Source organism: Balaenoptera ricei, chromosome 2 (assembly GCF_028023285.1).
Source record: "Balaenoptera ricei isolate mBalRic1 chromosome 2, mBalRic1.hap2, whole genome shotgun sequence".
In the NCBI taxonomy this organism is placed as follows: domain Eukaryota; kingdom Metazoa; phylum Chordata; class Mammalia; order Artiodactyla; family Balaenopteridae; genus Balaenoptera; species Balaenoptera ricei.
The window spans coordinates 26090373-26112914 of NC_082640.1; the positions used below are offsets into that span (position 1 = coordinate 26090373).

Consider the following 22542-nt stretch of genomic DNA (forward strand, 5'->3'; position numbering starts at 1 on the left):
ACTTCAACAAAATTTTAAAAAAATTCAACATGCAGCAGATTTGGAGAAGACATTTGCAACATTGATATGGTTATTGAAATATATAAGGATGTTTTATGAATCATTCAGAAAAAGATTAACAACCCAGTAAAAAAACAGGCAAAGACTATGAACAAGAAATTTACAAAAGAGGAAACCTCAAATGTTCCGTGACAGGAAAGGATGGTCACTAATGATGAGAGAAATGCAAATTAGTGAATACGCAGTTCAACAAAATGATACTGTTATATACCAACATCTTGACGAAAATGAAAAGGTCTGACACTTACTTAATGTTGATAGATCGTATAGGTAAATGGGAACTCACAGACTGCCAATGGGGATATAAATTGGTACGTGTGTTTTGGAGAGCTGTTAAATGGTACTGTTCAAAGTGCTTATACCACATGTGCACAGCATTTCTACTTGTTGGGGTTTTTTTTTTCCCTTCCAGTTTTGTTGAGATATAGTTGACATACAGCACTGTATAAGTTTAAGGTGTACATCGTGAAATGATGGCCACCTTAGATTTAGTGAATATCCATCATCTCATACAGTTACATTAAAGAAATAGAGAAAAAATATTCTTCCTTGTGATGAGAACTCAGGATTTACTCTCAACGACTTTCATACAATGTACAGCAGTTAATTATCTCTATCACGTTGTACGTTACATCCCTAGTACTTATTTATCTTGTAACTGGAAGTTTGTACCTTTTGACCGCTTTCATCCAATTCCCCCTGGTATTTCTACTTTTGCGAATGTACCTTAAAGAAATGCTCAGATGTATCAAAAGGAGACGAGTGGGGATGTTTAGTGCCGCAATGTTTGTCATAGCGAAAGACCCCATCAGTAGGGGAGAAGTTGTAGAAGATATTCATATATTCGCATAATGCTTACACTCCGTGACAGTTAAGATGAATTAGAGTTACATGTCTTACCACTAATGGATCTAAAAATTATAATGGCAAACGAAAAACTGTTGCCAACCTTATTTACATGTAGTATGAATCCATTTGTATAAACCGAAATACAAAACAGTCTATCTAAGAATACCCGTGTGTAGTGAACACACATCATGGAACCCACACGCCACTGTCACACGGTGGTTACCTCTGAGGAAGGGACATGTGACTTGGGGATGGGAACAAAGGGAACTTCAACTCTGTGAGGTTTCATTTGTTTAAAAAGAAAAAGACATGAAGCAAATATGACAATGCTGCTATTTGTTCATGTTGGGTGGTGAATATGTATGTGGCATTAATATACATGTAATAACACATGGGTTAACATACATGTAATAACACAGGTGTTATTCTCCATGTGTTTCAGCATTTTTATTCATAACAAAAATTTAATGCAGAGAAGGGACAAAGGGTAGAATTGTCTTAAAAAAAGAGAGAGATCTGTGTGACTGTTACTAAGTGGATTCTGTTTAAGAATCCCTCTCAGCTTCCTATTGGCAATGAGGTCGTGTTTTGGGTTCTAAGATCTTGTATTCATTCCACAATATGTGCTGACACATTTTTTAAAAATTAATTAATTAATTAATTTTTGGCTGTGTTGGGTCTTCGTTGCTGTGCGCCGGCTTTCTCTAGTTGCAGTGAGCGGGGGCTACTCTTTGTTGTGGTGCACGGGCTTCTCATTGCGGTGGCTTCTCTTGTTGAGGAGCACGGGCTTTAGGTGTGCGGGCTACAGTAGTTGTGTCTCACAGGCTTTAGAGCACAGGCTCAGTAGTTGTGGCGCACAGGCTTAGTTGCTCCGCGGCATGTGGGATCTTCCCGGATCGGGGCTCAAACCCGTGTCTCTGCATTGGCAGGCAGATTCTTAACCACTGTGCCACCAGGGAAGTCCCTAACACTTCTTTTTGACCCACCTCGTTTATGGATGAGGAAACAGGCTGCAGCTACTTCCGTAGATAAACTAGGCTTTAAAGGCCCTGAGCGTGCTGTGCGCTGTGTGGCTCCCAGGGCTGGCCTGCATCTCATCGGAAGGAAAACGTCGGGTAAGATCCCTTCCATTGCTTGGCCTCTCCTGCTTTGGTGTGACTTACTCCCTGGATGACTGTGAACCTTCCAAAGTCCCCAGCTTCCAAATCCCAGCCTTTGGAGAGATCAAAGTGTGTTCCTATAACCAGAGGAACCATTTCACAGCAGGAAGACTGGCCTCAGGTTCCTGGGCACTGCCCAACCTCTGCAGGTGGGAACGAGGGGAGGGGCAGGAAAGAGTGGGTCTCCCGGCTGCTTCTGTGTCCTCGTCTCCTGAAAAGGAGGTGAAGTCTCCTCCCTCCCTCCTGCCCTTCACTGACGCCTGCACAGAGATGCTACATGGGGTGACCCATCGATACTCCTAGATGAGCTTTGGCATTTGTTAAAAGCAAGACAACAGACCCCAATAAAGCCACTTATGCTAAGCCCCACATCACCAAACCGAGACATAATTACAGTTTCTACTCTCCCAGAACTGAACTCAGAGGAGTCAATCAGGAACCACCTGATCAGCACTAGTTACACAATCTGCCTGATAGACCCCTGCACTCCCTAAAGAAAAGTGACCTTGCAGTAACCAACCCGCTTTTTTTGCCTAAAGTAACTTCCTTAATCTGGCTCCCCCTGGCCTATCAAAGTCTCTCATTTTGTACAGCTAGACGGATGCTGCTAGATTTGACTCAGTTTCCGCAAATAAACTCTTACAATTTTTAATATTCCTCAGTTTATCTTTTAACAAGTTCTTGCAGACACAAAGGATGCCTTTGCAAGCCCATTTCCTCTCCTGGGCTGCTTTCTTTCCGGGGGTAACACCCTTCACGTTTAAGCATTTGAGTTCCTTTATTTGGGAAAATGAGCCTAAACCTGGCTCCCGGCACAAAGCTCACCAGCTCACGCTGTGAACAGTTATGCTGTCCCACGGGAGCGCTAGCAGGCTGACTGCTTTCCCACCCTTGGCAGCCCTGCAGCATTGACTGTTCTCCCTGTAATGGCCTGGAAAAGACTTCCAGATCCCGGAGACTTTGCTTCCTCTTTCCTCAGTGTGGGTACCATATGGCATCGACAGCTAAGCCCATGTTATGTTGGAGTCGAAGTCTTGTGATCTCTGGCAGTTTGAATGCAAATATGTCTTAAGTTGGCCCCATCTAAACAGGGTGCCTCCTAAAAGCCTAATGTCTCAAAACCACAAATAAAGGGAGGAGAGATTCGTGACAAGTCTCTCTCTCACAAACACAGTTTCTTCCCCATATAGAATTTGACTTCCCAACAGCTGGTCTCCAGGTGTGTAGTTCTCAGGAACCACAGACCTCAGAGATGAGAACTGGCAACTGAACTCTGAGCTGGGTGTGTAAGTAACTTAGCTCTCTGCTTTCTGCATGATCCACAGAGAACACTCCCACTGCTTCTCGTTCTTCACCAAATCCCGAGGCTCATTCTACTGTGGTAGAGGCAGGGCACTGGACGAGATGAGAAGCAGAACATTCTCTCAGCCCTTGGTCCACTTTCCCCTCCCTCCCTCCCTTCCATCCAACTTTCCATCCATTCATCCATCCTTCCTTCCCATATCCATACATCTATCCTTTTTTCCTTCTTGTTTTAACCAGTTATTCTATTTTCAGTTCTCTGCTGGGCACTGAGGATACCAAAAAAACCCACCAAAACCCCAAACCAACACCCCAAACAAACATAAACACAAATCCTGGCCCTGAAGGATCTGAGATCACTTCTCAGGGAGCAGACACAGGAACTGCATCTGGAAACAGGGCAGGTGAGGGTCATGAGCCCCAAACAGGAAGGAAGCTCCAACTCTACTCTTAGGAGGGAAAGAGAGAGATGACCTTGCTTCTGTTTCTCAAGTCTGGGGTTAATAAATACAATTGCATTCATTTTTATATCCATGGTGCTGTATAGTTTACAAAGCTTTATAAGGACTTGAATTATTGGCAGGACTTTTCCAGAGTGAGTGTGAAGATGCAAAAGACTCATTGATGCAGTTTCTCTTTTGTTTCATACTTTTCTCCCAAACACAGAAACAAGAGAGTGAAGTTTAATTTTACATGTGTGAAGCGTTTACTCTAATCCCTTCTTATGCTTACTGTTTCCAAAGACCTGGAGGAGACTTTTACAAAGGGCCAGATTGGGCCACGCAGGGAGCAAGAGATTTTGCCTATGAGCCTCTGGGGATCTATACCATGCAGAACACGAACAGGTGATTAAAAAAACTGAAATTAATTGAGCTGTAGGAAAAAATTCATCACAAGCTACCTTCAAAGAATCTAATCATTACTTTTTTTCCCCCCTTTTTATTCTGGAGAGTCAAAGGGGTCCCTTGCTTCTTCTAAAAAAGCAAAGAGTGTACAGCAAAAATAGGATTCAGTTGTACTTAATAACCAACTGAAAAGGGATCAGGGTAGCACAGGGAGAGGGTGGAAGGTGGAGGCACGGAGGAGGGGAAAGGAAGAGAGAGCTGGTGGAAGATGGGTGGGGCACCGGGTCCTGCTTGTCGGGATTACCAGTTCTACCAACTGCCTTTGGTGGTATCTCACGAGGGAAGACTGGCTAAAGCTCTCAGAACAGGCTGACAGTAGGGCTCTGTTTCTGACATATATGGCACTGATTACAGCAATATTACCTGCAAGGCTGGAGGACATCAACCTCCACACCTGTAACCCAGGGAGCCACACCTGAAAGGCAGCCCCAGGATCAACTCCACATGCCTCTAAAACAAGGGCCGCACAATCGCCGAGACCTGATAAAACCGAATGACATTTCTAATCACAAGGAAACTAATCACAAGGAAACTAATCACAAGGAACCAGACGGGGGACTTTGGTTCTTAGTTGAACACATTGCTTTACACAAACAAATACGACAAGTTCCCAGGCCAGCCTGCAACAACGTATTCCTTTGTGTTTTAGAAACATGTAATCGGTTTAACTGATTGCCTATGATGGTTAGAGCATCCTGCTAGGGCCTGCCCTGGTCACAGAGGAATAAAACCCAAAGCAAGGCAGCCAGCTGACTGCAAACTCGAGGGCTCTGCTCAGGGCTGTGGGGACACTGCTCGGGGAGGGGCCATCACCCCCAAATGGAAGCATGATGGAGTCCAAAGGCTGGATGGTGAAGGATCAGGACCGAATGCACTCGAGACTAAACAAAACACAATTTCAAAGACAGGCATTTGGTTTATATTGAACTTGAGAGAAAGCAGGAGGAGGAAACCTTTACCAAGATGCCCAAGGCACTTTTGGTTTTAGAAGTTTGTAACGTGGGTTGTCCCACCGATGTGACTTTAAACGGAGGTGGTGCCTTTTGTCACAGGTATGCCTCCAGGACTCCTGTGAGTCACCTGAAAGTCCAGTTTGGTGCCCAAAATGGGAGAAGAGTGTGAGAGATAAAATGAATAATGAGAGAGAGGAAAATCAATTTCTAAGTTATTGGGCAAAAGTTGGATGAGAAAGAAACAATTTAGGGGTGAAAGAGATGTTGAAAACTTGTCCCAGCAGAGTTTGGTTACTACCTGGAGTAACATTCAGGGGTGGGAGGCCTCGGGGTGGATTGGGAGGAAGGGATTCTATGAAGAATGTGATGGTTAATTTTATGGGTCAGCTTGACTGGGCCAAGGGATGCCCAGGTAGCAGGTTAAACATTATTCTGGGGTGTCTGTGAGGGTCTCTTTGCAAGAGATGAGCATTTGAATCAGTAGACTGAGTAAAGAAGACCACTGTCGAGTAAAGAAGATGACTATCATCAATGTGCGGGCGCCATCCAATCCTTCGATGGCCTGGAGAGAACAAAGACGGGGAGGAGGGGACATCTACTCTCTGCCTGACTGCTGAGCTGGACGTGGGCTTTCTCCTGCCCTTGGACTGGGACTTACACTATTGGTGTCTCTAGTCCCCAGGCCTCCAGGTTTGGACTGAACTACACCACCAGCTCCCTGGGTCTCCAGCTTGCAGACGGATGGTGGGACTTTCCGCCTCCATAATCGAGTGAGCTCTGTGTGATAAATCCCCCGCTCTCTGTCTGCATGGATATGCATATCCCATCGGTCCTGTTTCTGGGGAGAACCTTGACTAACACAAGAAAGGAGTATTTTGCAAATCTGATGGTCGTGATTCAACATGGTGGTGTCTATTGAACATAAACTTAGGACCCACCATTTGCCAAGCAAAAATGCGGCTTAAAAATTGGCATTTATTAAAATATGTAGCATAGTCTGCTACCTACTAAGCATTGTCTTCCGTCAGGGGGTAATGTCTGAGAGCAGCTAGGCTGGGATTTCCAGGGTTGGGGTCAAACGGACCTAAAATATCTAATCCCACACCCTGATCTGCCAGGGAGGAGATGAAGGTGGTCACGGGGCTTTCCTCAGCTTCTGTTCCAGTGGTTCCCAAACTTTTGCATGGATCTGAGTCACCTGGGAGGTTTGTTAAAACAGACTGCTGGGCCCCACCCCCAGAGAACCTGATTCAGTGGGTCTGGGGTGAGGTCCAAAAATCTGCATTTCTAGTAGGTTCCAGGGGAACGCGGCTGCTGCTGGAGGGGTGTTGGGAAGACCCACACTTTGGGGACCACTGCTCTGCCCGCTGCGGTTTCCTTTTCACCAGGCTCTCGGATTTTAGCTTCTAGGCCCCGTTTAGTGAAATGTCCTTGACGTCTAGTACTTTAGGGAGATGTATGCAGCCTCGCGATGCCAGGCACAGCCGAGGCCATTCGCCGTCGTGGACCCTGCTCTGTGCTTCCTGGAGGAATCGCAGGGAGCCAGGCTTCTGAGGCTGGAGTCCTTGGAACGTTACTTCGCAGCTCCTGGCTACAAAGAATAGCACTTTCTCTCTGCTGCCGTCTTGTGTCGACTTCCAGATGCAGCCAAGCGTTTGAACCTCAGGAAGTGAACACTGTAATTGTATGGACTTGGTGTGGACAGATGGCTCTGATCACAGCCCTGGTGTGAATCATTATTTTCCTTAGGATGTTCCTTCCGATGGCTGAAGGAAGTGATGGATGACCGGAAGTGATCCAGAGACGTTGCATAAATCTCTGTCTTACCAGTGAACGAGGGCAGGCCACCGTGGATTGAATTTCCTCTGGTGATTTTTATATTTCCAAGTGAATCTAGGCCCCTGGTAAAGTTTGGTCCTTGAGCAGCTTCATAAAGTAAAGGAGAGGGCGTGCTGCCATTTTCTGCACTGAAAACAGCAGAATAAAAATGTAACTTGGGAAGTGGCTGCATCCGAGTGCATGGCAGGATGGGGATGCTTCTCTCCCTTCTGGGGATTTGCTAGACTGAACCCTCAGCTGCACCTTATTTCCTCAGGAGGTCCTTTTGCCCAAACTGGGACATCTGATCCCCTTAGGAGATCAGAACGCCCACCTGGGCTGGTTCCCGGGCGGGACACTGAGGAAGACAGGTACCTGGGGTCAGGAGTGTTTCTCATGGTGCTCAGGAAGCTACAGCCAGAGTGGGGACCCAGCCCTTGCCCAGTGCAGCCAGGACTTTTTTTTTTTTTTTTCTGTTACAGTTTTATTTTTTTTATTCAAACAGAAAGTCACAAAAATTATAATCATCCTCATCAGTTCACTCAGTCCCATGTAATTAATTTTTTTTATCTTGATCTTTTGTTAGCACTTTTATGAATTCATCAGTTTTCCATTAGAGTTCTGAAAATGCTTATTCATTCAGTTCAGCAGTATAGTCAGTTACCAGAAACCTGTACTTGTCAGTCATTTCCATGAATTCCTTGAAGATGAAACCTTTTATAGGAACATTTTTGCAAAAGCATCAGAGTACACCCAGAACTGTCTGTAAATGACAAAAGACTTAAAAATGACCGTGGTTAAAGATTTGATGAAAGTTCATAATAATGCAATTGACAAGGAAATTTAGTTATTTCTGATATACATTTTAAAATAATAACTAGAATTATGACTTATAACATTATACCAGAACATAAAAGATTTTTAGGAATTTCATGTAATGTCTGAAACATTTATATTAACATATTTCCATACAAATGACCCAAAGAAAGTTTAGTATTAGTTTTTTTGTTTTTTAAAAAATTTTTAAATTTTATTTTATTTACTTTTTTATACAGTAGGTTCTTATTAGTCATCAATTTTATACACATCAGTGTATACATGTCAATCCAAATCACCCAATTCATCACACCACCATCCCCACCCCCCACGGCTTTCCTCCCTTGGTGTCCATACATTTGTTCTCTAAATCTGTGTCTCAACTTCTGCCCTGCAAACCGGTTCATCTGTACCATTTTTCTAGGTTCCACATACAGGCGTTAATATACGATATTTGTTTTTCTCTTTCTGACTTACTTCACTCTGTATGACAGTCTCTAGATGCATCCACGTCTCTACAAATGACCAAATTTCGTTCCTTTCTATGGCTGAGTAATATTCCATTGTATATATGTACCACACCTTCTTTATCCATTCGTCTGTTGATGGGCATTTAGGTTGCTTCCATGACCTGGCTATTGTAAATAGAGCTGCAATGAACATTGGGGTGCATGTGTCTTTTTGAATTATGGTTTTCTCTGGGCATATGCCCAGTAGTGGGATTCCTGGATCATATGGTAATTCTATTTTTAGTTTTTTAAGGAACCTCCATACTGTTCTCCATAGTGGCTGCACCAATTTACATTCCCACCAACAGTGCAAGAGGGTTCCCTTTTCTCCACACCCTCTCCAGCATTTGTTGTTTGTAGATTTTCTGATGATGCCCATTCTAACTGGTGTGAGGTGATACCTCACTGCAGTTTTGATTTGCATTTCTCTAATAATTAGTGATGTTGAGCAGCTTTTCATGTGCTTCTTGGCTATCTGTATATCTTCTTTGGAGAAATGTCTATTTAGGTCTTCTGCCCATTTTTGGATTGGGTTGTTTGTTTAATATTGAGCTGCATGAGCTGCTTATATATTTTGGAGATTAATCCTTTGTCTGATGATTCGTTTGCAAATATTTTCTCCCATTCTGAGGGTTGTCTTTTCATCTTGTTTATGGTTTCCATTGCTGTGCAAAAGCTTTAAAGTTTCATCAGGTCCCATTTGTTTATTTTTGTTTTTATTTCCATTACTCTAGGAGGTGGATCAAAAAAGATCTTGCTGTGATTTATGTCAAAGAGTGTTCTTCCTATGTTTTCCTCTAAAAGTTTTACAGTGTCTGGTCTTACATTTAGGTCTCTAATCCATTTTGAGTCTATTTTTGTGTTTGGTGTTAGGGAGTGTTCTAATTTCATTCTTTTACATGTAGCTGTCCAGTTTTCCCAGCACCACTTATTGAAGAAACTGTCTTTTCTCCATTGTATATCCTTGCCTCCTTTGTCATAGATTAGTTGACCATAGGTGTGTGGGTTTATCTCTGGGCTTTCCATCTTGTTCCATTGATCTATTTCTGTTTTTGTGCCAGTACCATATTGTCTTGATGACTGTAGCTTTGTAGTATAGTCTGAAGTCAGGGAGTCTGATTCCTCCAGCTCTGTTTTTTTCCCTCAAGACTGCTTCGGCTATTCGGGGTCTTTTGTGTCTCCATACAAATTTTAAGATTTTTTGTTCTAGCTCTGTAAAAAACGCCATTGGTAATTTGATAGGGATTGCATTGAATCTGTAGATTGCTTTGGGTAGTACAGTCATTTTCACAATATTGATTCTTCCAATCCAAGAACATGGTACATCTCTCCATCTGTTGGTATCATCTTTAATTTCTTTCATCAGTGTCTTATAGTTTTCTGCATACAGGTCTTCTGTCTCCCTAGGTAGGTTTATTCCTAGGTATTTTATTCTTTTTGTTGCAATGGCAAATGGGAGTGTTTCCTTAATTTCTCTTTCAGATCTTTCATCATTAGTTTATAGGAATGTAAGAGATTTCTGTGCATTAATTTTGTATCCTGCTACTTTACCAAATTCATTGATTAGCTCTAGTAGTTTTCTGGTGGCATTTTTAGGATCTCTATGTATAGTATCATGTCATCTGCAAACAGTGACAGTTTTACTTCTTCTTTTCCAACTTGTATTACTTTTATTTCTTTTTCTTCTCTGATTGCCGTGGCTAGGACTTCCAAAACTATGTTGAATAATAGTGGTGAGAGTGGGCAACCTTGTTTTGTTCCTGATCTTAGAGGAAATGCTTTCAGTTTTTCACCATTGAGAATGATGTTTGCTGTGGGTTTGTCGTATATGGCCTTTATTAGGTTGAGGTAGGTTCCCTCTATGCCCACTTTCTGGAGACTTTTTATAATAAATGGGTGTTGAATTTTGTCAGAAGCTTTTTCTGCATCTATTGAGATGATCATATGGTTTTTATTCTTCAATTTGTTAATAGGGTGTATCACATTGATTGATTTGTGTATACTGAAGAATCCTTGCATCCCTGGGTTAAATCCCACTTGATTGTGGTGTATGATCCTTTCAGTGTGCTGTTGGATTCTGTTTGCTACTATTTTGTTGAGAACTTCTGCATCTATATTCATCAGTGATATTGGTCTGTAATTTTCTTTTTTTGTAGTATCTTTGGTTTTGGTATCAGGGTGATGGTGGCCTCAGAGAATGAGTTTGGGAGTGTTCCTTCCTCTGCAATTTTTTGGAAGAGTTTGAGAAGGATGGGTGTTAGCTCTTCTCTACATGTTTGATAGAATTCACCTATGAAGCCATTTGGTCCCGGACTTCTGTTTGTTGGAAGATTTTTAATCACAGTTTCAATTTTATTACTTGTGATTGGTCTGTTCATATTTTCTATTTCTTCCTGGTTCAGTCTTGGAAGGTTATACCTTTCTAAGAATTTGTCCATTTCTTCCAGGTTGTCCATTTTATTGGCATAGAGTTGCTTGTAGTAGTCTCTTAGGATGCTTTTTATTTCTGTGGTGTCTGTTGTAACTTCTCCTTTTTCATTTCTAATTTTATTGATTTGAGTCCTCTCCCTCTTTTTCTTGATGAGTCTGGCTAATGGTTTATCGATTTTGTTTACCTTCTCAAAGAACCAGCTTTTAGTTTTATTGATCTTTGCTATTGTTTTCTTTGTTTCTATTTCATTTATTTCTGATCTGATCTTTATGATTTCTTTCCTTCTGCTAACTTTGGGTTTTGTTTGTTCTTCTTTCTCTAGTTCCTTTAGGTGTAAGGTTAGATTGTTTATTTGAGAGTTTTCTTGTTTCTTGAGGTAGGCTTGTATAGCTATAAACTTCCCTCTTAGAACTGCTTTTGCTGCATCCCATAGGTTTTGGATCGTTGTGTTTTCATTGTCATTTGTCTCTAGGTATTTTTTGATTTCCTCTTTGATTTCTTCAGTGATCTCTTGGTTATTTAGTAACGTATTGTTTAGCTTCCATGTGTTTGTGTTTTTTATGTTTTTTTCCCTGTAATTCATTTCTAATCTCATAGCGTTGTGGTCAGAAAAGATGCTTGATATGATTTCAATTTTCCTAAATTTACTGAGGCTTGATTTGTGACCCAAGATGTGATCTCTCCTGGAGAACGTTCCGTGTGCACTTGAGAAGAAAGTGTAATCTGAGAGAGGAGAAGATGGCAGAAGAGTAAGACGCGGAGATCACCTTGCTCCCCACAGGTACATCAGAAATACATCTACACGTGGAACTGCTCCTATAGAACACCCACTGAACGCTGGCAGAAGACGTCAGACCTCCCAAAAGGCAAGAAAATCCCCACGTACCTGGGTAGGGCAAAAGAAAAAAGAAAAAACAGAGACAAAAGAATAGGGATGGGACCTGCACCAGTGGGAGGGAGCTGTGAAGGAGGAAAGGTTTCCACACACTAGGAAGCCCCTTCGCGGGTGGAGACTGTGGGTGGCAGAGGGGGGAAGCTTCGGAGCCACGGAGGAGAGGGCAGCAACAGGGGTGCGGAGGGCAAAGCGGAGATATTCCCGCACAGAGGATCGGTGCTGACCAGCACTCACCAGCCTGAGACGCTTGTCTGCTCGCCCGCTCGAGTGGGCGGGGGCTGGGAGCTGAGGCTCGGACTTCGGTTGGATCCCAGGGAGAGGACTGGGGTTGGCGGCGTGAACACAGCCTGAAGGGTTTAGTGCACCACAGCTAGCCGGGAAGGAGTCTGGGAAAAGGTCTGGAGCTGCCGAACAGGCAAGAGACTTTTTCTTGCCTCTTTGTTTCCTGGTGCGCGAGAAGAGGGGATTCAGAGCGCCGCCTAAACGAGCCCCAGAGAGGGGCGCAAGCCGCGGCTATCAGCGCAGACCCCAGAGATGGGCATGAGATGCTAAGGCTGCTGCTGCCGCCACCAAGAAGCCTGTGTGCAAGCACAGGTCACTATCCACACCGCCCCTCCCAGGAGCCTGTGCAGCCCACCACTGCCAGGGTCCCGTGATCCAGGGACAACTTCCCCAGGAGAACGCATGGCACGCCTCAGGCTGCTGCAATGTCACGCCGGCCTCTGCCACTGCAGGCTTGCCCCGCATCCGTACCCCTCCCTCCCCCTGGCCTGAGTGAGCCAGAGCCCCCGAAGCAGCTGCTCCTTTAACCCCGTCCTGTCTGGGCAAAGAACAGACGCCCTCAGGCGACCTACACGCAGAGGCGGGTCCAAATCCAAAGCTGAACCCCGGGAACTGTGCGAACAAAGAAGAGAAAGGGAAATTTCTCCCAGCAGCCTCAGAAGCAGCGGATTAAAGCTCCACAAACAACTTGATGTACCTGCAGCTGTGGAATACCTGAATAGACAACGAATCATCCCAAATTGAGGAGGTGGACTTTGGGAGCAAGATATATTATTTTTTCCCCTTTTCCTCTTTTTGTGACTGTGTATGTGTATGCTTCTGTGTGAGAGTTTGTCTGTATAGCTTTGCTTTCACAATTTGTCCTAGGGTTCTGTCCGTCTGTTTTTTTTTTTACTTAAAAAATTTTTTTCTCTTAATAATTATTTTTTATTTTAATAACTTTATTTTATTTTATCTTTATTTTATTTTATCCTCTTTCTTTCTATTTTTTCTCCCTTTTATTCTGAGCCAGGTGGATGAAAGGCTCTTGGTGCTCCAGCCAGGCATCAGGGCTGTGCCTCTGAGGTGGGAGAGCCAACTTCAGGACACTGGTCCACAAGAGACCTCCCAGCTCCATGTAATACCAAATGGCGAAAATCTCCCAGAGATCTCCATCTCAACACCAAGACCCAGTTTCACTCAACGACCAGCAAGCTACAGTGCTGGACACCCTATGCCAAACAACTAGCAAGACAGGAACACAGCCCCATCCATTAGCAGAGAGGCTGCCTAAAATCATAATCAGGCCACAGACACTCCGAAACACACCACCAGATGTGGACCTGCCCACCAGAAAGACAAGATCCAGCCTCATCCACCAGAACACAGGCACTAGTTCCCTACACCAGGAAGCCTACACAACCCACTGCACCAACCTTAGCCACTGGGGACAGATACCAAAAACAACAGGAACTACGAACCTGCAGCCTGTGAAAAGGAGAAGCCAAACACAGTAAGATAAGCAAAATGAGAAGACAGAAAAACACACAGCAGATGAAGGAGCAAGGTAAAAACACACCAGACCTAACAAATGAAGAGGAAATAGGCAATCTACCTGAAAAAGAATTCAGAATAATGACAGTAAAGATCCAAAATCTTGGAAATAGAATAGACAAAATGCAAGAAACATTTAACAAGGACATAGAAGAACTATAGAGGAACCAAGCAACGATGAACAACAAAATAAATGAAATTAAAAATACTCTAGAAGGGATCAATAGCAGAATAACTGAGGCAGAAGAACGGATAAGTGACCTGGAAGATAAATAGTGGAAATAACTACTGCAGAGCAGAATAAAGAAAAAATAATGAAAAGAACTGAGGACAGTCTCAGAGACCCCTGTGACAACATTAAACGCAACAACATTCGAATTATAGGGGTCCCAAAAGAAGAAGAGAAAAAGAAAGGGACTGAGAAAATATTTGAAGAAGGTATAGTTGAAAACTTCCCTAATATGGGAAAGGAAATAGTTAATCAAGTCCTAGAAGCACAGAGAGTCCCATACAGGATAAATCGAAGGAGAAGCATACCAAGACACATATTAATCCAACTATCAAAAATTAAATATAAAGAAAACATATTAAAAGCAGCAAGGGAAAAACAACAAATAACATACAAGGGAATCCCCATAAGGTTAAGAGCTGATCTTTCAGCAGAAACTCTGCAAGCCAGAAGGGAGTGGTAGGACATATTTAAAGTGATGAAGGAGAAAAGCCTACAACCAAGATTACTCGACCCAGCAAGGATCTCATTCAGATTTGATGGAGAAATTAAAACCTTTACAGACAAGCAAAAGCTGAGAGAGTTCAGCACCACCAAACCAGCTTTACAACAAATGCTAAAGGAACTTCTCTAGGCAGGAAACACAAGAGAAGGAAAAGACCTACAATAACAAACCCAAAACAATTAAAAAAATGGTAATAGGAACATACATATCGATAATTGCCTTAAATGTAAATGGATTAAATGATCCAACCAAAAGATATAGACTGGCTGAAGGGATACAAAAACAAGACCCGTAAATATGCTGTCTACAAGAGACCTACTTCAGACCTAGAGACACATACAGACTGAAAGTGAGGGGATGGAAAAAGATATTCCATGCAAATGGAAATCAAAAGAAAGCTGGAGTAGCAATTCTCATATCAGACAAAATAGACTTTAAAACAAAGACTATTACAAGAGACAAAGAAGGACACTACATAATGATCAAGGGATCAATCCAAGAAGATATAACAATTGTAAATATTTATGCACCCAACATAGGAGCACCTCAATACATAAGGCAAATACTAACAGCCATAAAAGGGGAAATCGACAGTAACACAATCATAGCAGGGAACTTTAACACCCCACTTTCACCAATGGACAGATCATCCAAAATGAAAATAAATAAGGAAACACAAGCTTTAAATGATACATTAAACAAGATGGACTTAATTGATATTTATAGGACATACCACCCCAAAACAACAGAATACACGTTTTTCTCAAGTGCTCATGGAACATTTTCCAGGATAGATCGTATCTTGGGTCACAAATCAAGCCTTGGTAAATTTAAGAAAATTGAAATCGTATCAAGTATCTTTTCCGACCACAACGCTATGAGACTAGATATCAATTACAGGAAATGATCTGTAAAAAATACAAACACATGGAGGCTAAACAACACACTACTTAATAACGAAGTGATCACTGAAGAAATCAAAGGGGAAATCAAAAAATACCTAGAAACAAATGACAAAGGAGACACAACGACCCAAAACCTATGGGATGCAGCAAAAGCAGTTCTAAGAGGAAAGTTTATAGCAATACAAGCCTACCTCAAGAAACAGGAAACAACTCAAATAAACAACCTAACCTTGCACCTAAAGCAATTAGAGAAAGAAGAACAAAAAAACCCCAAAGTTAGCAGAAGGAAAGAAATCATAAAGATCAGATCAGAAATAAATGAAAAAGAAATGCAGGAAACAATAGCAAAGATCAATAAAACTAAAAGCTGGTTCTCTGAGAAGATAAACAAAATTGATAAACCATTAGCCAGACTCATCAAGAATAAAAGGGAGAAGACTCAAATCAATAGAATTAGAAATGAAAAAGGAGAAGTAACAACTGACACTGCAGAAATACAAACGATCATGAGAGATTACTACAAGCAACTATAAGCCAATAAAATGGACAACCTGGAAGAAATGGACAAATTCTTAGAAATGCACAACCTGCCGAGACAGAACCAGGAAGAAATAGAAAATATGAACAGACCAATCACAAGCAGTGAGATTGAAACTGTGATTAAAAATCTTCCAACAAACAAAAGCCCAGGACCAGATGGCTTCAAAGGCGAATTCTATCAAACATTTAGAGAAGAGCTAACACCTATCCTTCTCAAACTCTTCCAAAATATTGCAGAGGGAGGAGCACTCCCCAACTCATTCTATGAGGCCACCATCACCCTGATACCAAAATCAGACAAAGATGTCACAAAGAAAGAAAACTACAGGCCAATATCACTGATGAACATAGATACAAACATCCTCAACAAAATACTAGCAAACAGAATCCAACAGCACACTAAAAGGATCATACACCATGATCAAGTGGGGTTTATTCCAGGAATGCAAGGATTCTTCAATATATGCAAATCAATCAACGTGATACACCATATTAACAAATTGAAGGAGAAAAACCATATGATCATCTCAATAGATGCAGAGAAAGCTTTCAACAAAATTCAACACCCATTTATGATAAAAGCCCTGCAGAAAGTAGGCACAGAGAGAACTTTCCTCAACATAATAAAGGCCATATATTACAAACTGACAGCCAACATCATCCTCAATGGTGAAAAACTGAAACCATTTCCTCTAAGATCAGGAAGAAGACAAGGTTGCTCACTCTCACCACTATTATTCAACATAGTTTTGGAAGTTTTAGCCACAGCAATCAGAGAAGAAAAAGAAATAAAAGGAATTCAAATCGGAAAAGAATAAGTAAAGCTGTCACTGTTTGCAGATGACATGATATAATACATAGAGAATCCTAAAGATGCTACCAGAAAATTACTGGAGCTAATCAATGAATTTGGTAAAGTAGCAGGACACAAAATTAATGCACAGAAATCTCTTGCATTCCTATACACTAATGATGAAAAATCTGAAAGTGAAATTAAGAAAACACTCCCATTTACCACTGCAACAAATAGAGTAAAATATCTAGGAATAAACCTACCTAAGGAGACAAAAGACCTGTATGCAGAAAATTATAAGACACTGATGAAAGAAATTAAAGATGCTACAAATAGATGGAGAGATATACCATGTTCTTGGATTGGAAGAATGAACACTGTGAAAATGACTATACTACCCAAAGCAATCTACAGATTCAATGCAATTCCTATCAAACTACCACTTGCATTTTTCACAGAACTAGAACAAAAAATTTCACAATTTGTATGGAAACACAAAAGACCCCGAATAGCCAAAGCAACCTTGAGAACGAAAAATGGAGCTGGAGGAATCAGGCTCCCTGACTTCAGACTATACTACAAAGCTACGGTAATCAAGACAGTATGGTACTGGCACAAAAACAGAAATATAGATCAATGGAACAGGATAGAAAGCCCAGAGATAAACCCACGCACATATAGTCACCTTATCTTTGATAAAGGAAGCAAGCATATACAGTGGAGAAAAGCCAGCCTCTTCAATAAGTGGTGCTGGGAAAACTGGACAGCTACATGTAAAAGAATGAAATTAGAACACTCCCTAACACCATACACAAAAATAAACTCAAAATGGATTAAAGATCTAAATGTAAGGCCAGACACTGTAAAACTCTTAGAGGAAAACATAGGCAGAACACTCTATGACATAATTCACAGCAAGATCCTTTTTGACCCACCTCCTAGAGAAATGGAAATAAAAGCAAAAATAAACAAATGGGACCTGATGAAACTTAAAAGCTTTTGCACAGCAAAGGAAAACATAAACAAGATGAAAAGAGAACCCTCAGAATGGGAGAAAATATTTGCAAATGAACCAACTGACAAAGGATTAATCTCCAAAATTTACAAGCAGCTCATGCAGCTCAATAACAAAAAAACAAACAACCCAATCCAAAAATGGGCAGAAGACCTAAACAGACATTTCTCCAAAGAAGATATACAGATTGCCAACAAACACATGAAAGAATGCTCAACATCATTAATCATTAGAGAAATGCAAATCAAAACTACAATGAGATATCACCTCAAACCAGTCAGAATGGCCATCATCAAAAAATCTACAAACAATAAATGATGGAGAGGGTGTGGAGAAAAGGGAACCCTCTTGCACTGTTGGTGGGAATGTAAATTGATACAGCCACTATGGAGAACAGTATGGAGGTTCATTAAACAACTAAAAATAGAACTACCATACAACCCAGCAATCCCACTACTAGGCATATACCCTGAGAAAACCGTAATTCAAAAAGAGTCATGTACCAAAATGTTCATTGCAGCTCTATTTACAATAGCCAGGACATGGAAGCAACCTAAGTGTCCATCATCGGGTGAATGGATAAAGAAGATGTGGCACATATATACAATGGAATATTACTCAGCCATAAAAAGAAACGAAATGGAGTTATTTGTAGTGAGGTGGATGGAGTTAGAGTCTGTCATACAGAGTGAAGTAAGTCAGAAAGAGAAAAACAAATACAGTATGCTAACACATATATATGGAATCTAAGGAAAAAAAAAAAAAAGGTCATGAAGAACCTAGTGGCAAGACGGGAATAAAGACACAGACCTACTGGAGAATGGATTTGAGGATATAGGGAGGGGGAAGGGTAAGATGTGACAAAGTGAGACAGTGGCATGGACATATATACACTACCAAACGTAAAATAGATAGCTAGTGGGAAGCAACCGCATAGCAGAGGGAGATCAGCTCTGTGCTTTGTGACCACCTAGAGGGGTGGGATAGGGAGCGTGGGAGGGAGGGAGATGCAAGAGGGAAGAGATATGGGGACATATGTATATGTATAACTGATTCACTTTGTTATAAAGCAGAAACTAACACACCATTGTAAAGCAATTATACTCCAATAAAGATGTTTAAAAAAAAAAAAAGTGTAATCTGTTTTTGGATGGAATGTCCTATAAATATCAATTAAGTCTATCTGGTCTATTGTCTCATTTAAAGCTTCTGTTTCCTTATTTATTTTCATTTGGGATGATCTGTCCATTGGTGTAAGTGAGGTGTTAAAGTCCCCCACTATTACTGTCTTACTGTCGATTTCCTCTTTTATAGCTATTAGCAGTTGCCTTATGTATTGAGGTGCTCCTATGTTGGGTGTATATATATTTATAATTGTTTTATCTTCTTCTTGTATTGATCCCTTGATCATTATGTAGTGTCCTTCCTCGTCTCTTGTAACATTCTTTATTTTAAAGTCTATTTTATCTGATATGAGTGTTGTTACTCCAGCTTTCTTTTGATTTCCATTTGCATGGAATATCTTTTTCCATCCCCTCACTTTCAGTCTCTATGTGTCCCTAGGTGTGAAGTGGGTCTCTTGTAGACAGCATATATATGGGTCTTGTTTTGGTATCCATTCAGCAAGCCTGTGTCTTTTGGTTGGAGCATTTAATCCATTCACGTTTAAGGTAATTACTGATATGTATGTTCCTATGACCATTTTCTTAATTGTTTTGGGTTTGTTTTCGTAGGTCCTTTTCTTCTCTTGTGTTTCCCACTTAGAGAAGTTCCTTTAGCATTTGTTGTAGAGCTGGTTTGGTGGTGCTGAATTCTCTTAGCTTTTGCTTGTCTGTAAAGCTTTTGATTTCTCCATCGAATCTGAATGAGATCCTTGCCAGGTAGAGTAATCTTGGTTGTAGGTTCTTCCCTTTCATCACTTTAAGTATATCATGCCACTCCCTTCTGGCTTGTAGAGTTTCTGCTGAGAAATCAGCTGTTAACCTTATGGGAGTTCCCTTGTATGTTATTTGTCATTTTTCCCTTGCTGCTTTCAATAATTTTTCTTTGTCTTTAATTTTTGCCAACTTGATTACTATGTGTCTTGGCATGTTTCTCCTTGGGTTTATCCTGTCTGGGACTCGCTGTGCTTCCTGGACTTGGGTGGCTATTTCCTTTCCCATGTTAGGGAAGTTTTCGACTATAATCTCTTCAAATATTTTCTCGGGTCCTTTCTCTCTCTCTTCTCCTTCTGGGACCTCTATAATGCGAATGTTGTTGTGTTTAATGTTGTCCCAGAGGTCTCTTAGGCTGTCTTCATTTCTTTTCATTCTTTTTTCTTTAGTCTGTTCCGCAGCAGTGAATTCCACCATTCTGTCTTCCAGGTCACTTATCCGTTCTTCTGCCTCAGTTATTCTGCTATTGATTCCTTCTAGTGTAGTTTTCATTTCAGTTATTGTATTGTTCATCTCTGTTTGTTTGTTCTTCAGTTCTTTTAGGTCTTTGTTAAACATTTCTTGCATCTTCTTGATCTTTGCCTCCATTCTTCTTTCGAGGTCCTGGATCATCTTCACTATCATTATTCTGAATTCTTTTTCTGGAAGGTTGCCTATCTCCACTTCATTTAGTTGTTTTTCTGGAGTTTTATCTTGTTCCTTCATCTGGTACATAGCCCTCTGCCTTTTCATTTTGTCTATCTTTCTGTGAATGTAGTTTTTGTTCCACAGGCTGCAGGACTGTAGTTCTTCTTGCTTCTGCTGTCTGCCCTCTGGTGGATGAGGCTATCTAAGAGGCTTGTGTAAGTTTCCTGATGGGAGGGACTGGTTATGGGTAGAGCTGACTGTTGCTCTGGTGGGCGGAGCTCAGTAAAACTTTAATCCCCTTGACTGCTGATGGGTGGGGCTGGGTTCCCTCCCTGTTGGTTGTTTGGCCTGAGGCGACCCAACACTGGAGCCTACCTGGACTCTTTGGTGGGGCCAATGACAGACTCCGGGAGGGCTCACGTCAAGGAGTACTTCCCAGAACCTCCGCCGCCAGTGTCCTCATTCCCACGGTGAGCCATAGCCACCTCCCGCCTCTGCAGGAGACCCTCCAACACTAGCAGGTAGGTCTGGCTCAGTCTCCCCTGGGGTCACTGCTCCTTCCCCTGGGTCCCGATGCGCACACAACTTTGTGTGTACCCTCCAAGAGTGGAGTCTCTGTTTCCCCCAGTCCTGTCAAAGTCCTGCAATCAAATCCCACTAGGCTTCAAAGTCTGATTCTCTAGGAATTCCTCCTCCCGTTGCTGGAACCCCAGGTTGGGAAGCCTGACGTGGGGCTCAGAACCTTCACTCCAGTGGGTGGACTTCTGTGGTGTAAGTGTTCTCCAGTCTGTGAGTCAGCCACCCAGCAGTTATGGGATTTGATTTTACTGTGACTGCACCCCTCCTACCGTCTCATTGTGGCTTCTCCTTTGTCTTTGGATGTGAGGTACCCTTTCTGGTGAGCTCCAGTGTCCTCCTGTCGATGACTGTCCAGCAGCTAGCCGTGACTCTGGCGTTCTCACAAGAGGGAGTGAGAGCACGTCCTTCTACTCCGCCATCTTGGTTCCTTATCTAGCCAGGACTTTTAACTTGGCTCCAACAGCATCCCCACAAGGCCAGAGATAACAGCTGTCCATGTTATTGATGTTCCCTCCTTCCCCCCCTCCTCCCTCCCTTTTTCCCTCCCTCCCTTCCTTCCACCTAGCCAGCCAGCCAGCCAGCCAGCCATCCATCCATCCATCCATCCATCACGTCTATGTGTCTATGTATCTATCTATATATCTATCTATTGTCCATCTATCTATTTCTATCATTTATCTGTCTATGCCTTATTTAGTAGAAATGTATTAGATGTCCAAACATGGTTCTGAGTTGGGTGTTGGGAGGGGAAAGCAAAGATCTTAGCTCCCCTCCAGGACCTAAGTGATATCATCTCTTTTCTGGGGTTCTCTTTTAGGATGGGGGAAACTTTCCCTAAATCTCCCTAGCAGACATCCCTTATCTTTCCACAGCTCCCCAACCCCTGCCCCATCGCCCACTCAGCAGACATTGGGCAGAGTTGGACTAATGTTCATTCCTGAACCAATCGCTGGCAATGAAGTGATGGAGATTTGCTTAGACTAATCATTGGGGTGAAATGGGTGTTGGGGGCCCACAAAGGGACCACCAGGGAACACAGTAAAGGCCACCTACTGTGGCCTAGGACATGTGTGATGTGGCATCAGGAAATACAGTGGAAGGGAAGGAGGGCAGGGAGATTTATTCTGGAGGTGGAGGGGACATTCTGAGGGATTTTAGTCAGGGAATAACAGGAGCTGGGAGACAGACAAACAGATGCAGAGGTTGGAGGCACGAGATGCAAGGCCCGTTAAAGTTTCTTTGAGGAGTGGGGGAGAGGTAAGGAGAGGCGGCAGTGAGGGACAACAGTGAGGAAGGTTGTGCCCGCCAGCTCAGCCATAAAAGCAACTGGACTGACAGAATGACTACATTAAGTCTGGATGGTGGTCTCGTGAATTTAAGCCTGAGTTCCTGGGAAAATGGCAGTCTCTCTCTCTCTCTCTCTCTCTCTCTCTCACACACACACACACACACACACACACACATACAGTAAAGGGATCAAGAGATGGAGCTGGCTGACCACCCCCTTCACTCAGCTTAGGACCCTGGTTCCACCTGCAGCATTCCCTCAAGACCAGGCTGAAACATCAGCAAGACCCTGTGCAGGTTTGGGGATAAGGTGTGCAAAATGCAACCTCCTTCTAGACTTTGCCCCAGCTCTGCTGGCCAAGAAGATGCATCCTCATCTAAGGCTTGGACCAGCCTCCCTGGGCACCTGCTGTGCACGTAATACAGGAGGGAGGAGAAGGACCTTTCTGCCATGAGGGCCGAGGCGTGTCTGTGTCCCTCTTGGAGCCAGATGTCACGTCCTTGCTCTCTTGTCCTCCTTTGGGACAACCTAACCTGACTCAGTTCTGGCCCTGCAGGACACTAGACTTGTAGGAGGACTGGCCGCTGGGCAGAGCAGAGGCCACATTTTCTCTG

General features: G+C 42.5%; 1 long non-coding RNA gene across 3 annotated transcripts in view; it reads right to left on the bottom strand.

The window, feature by feature from the left end:
* LOC132359020 (uncharacterized) overlaps positions 1–22542 on the bottom strand; it is a 45591-nt gene that overhangs the window by 17276 nt on the left and 5773 nt on the right. The window lies entirely within an intron of this gene.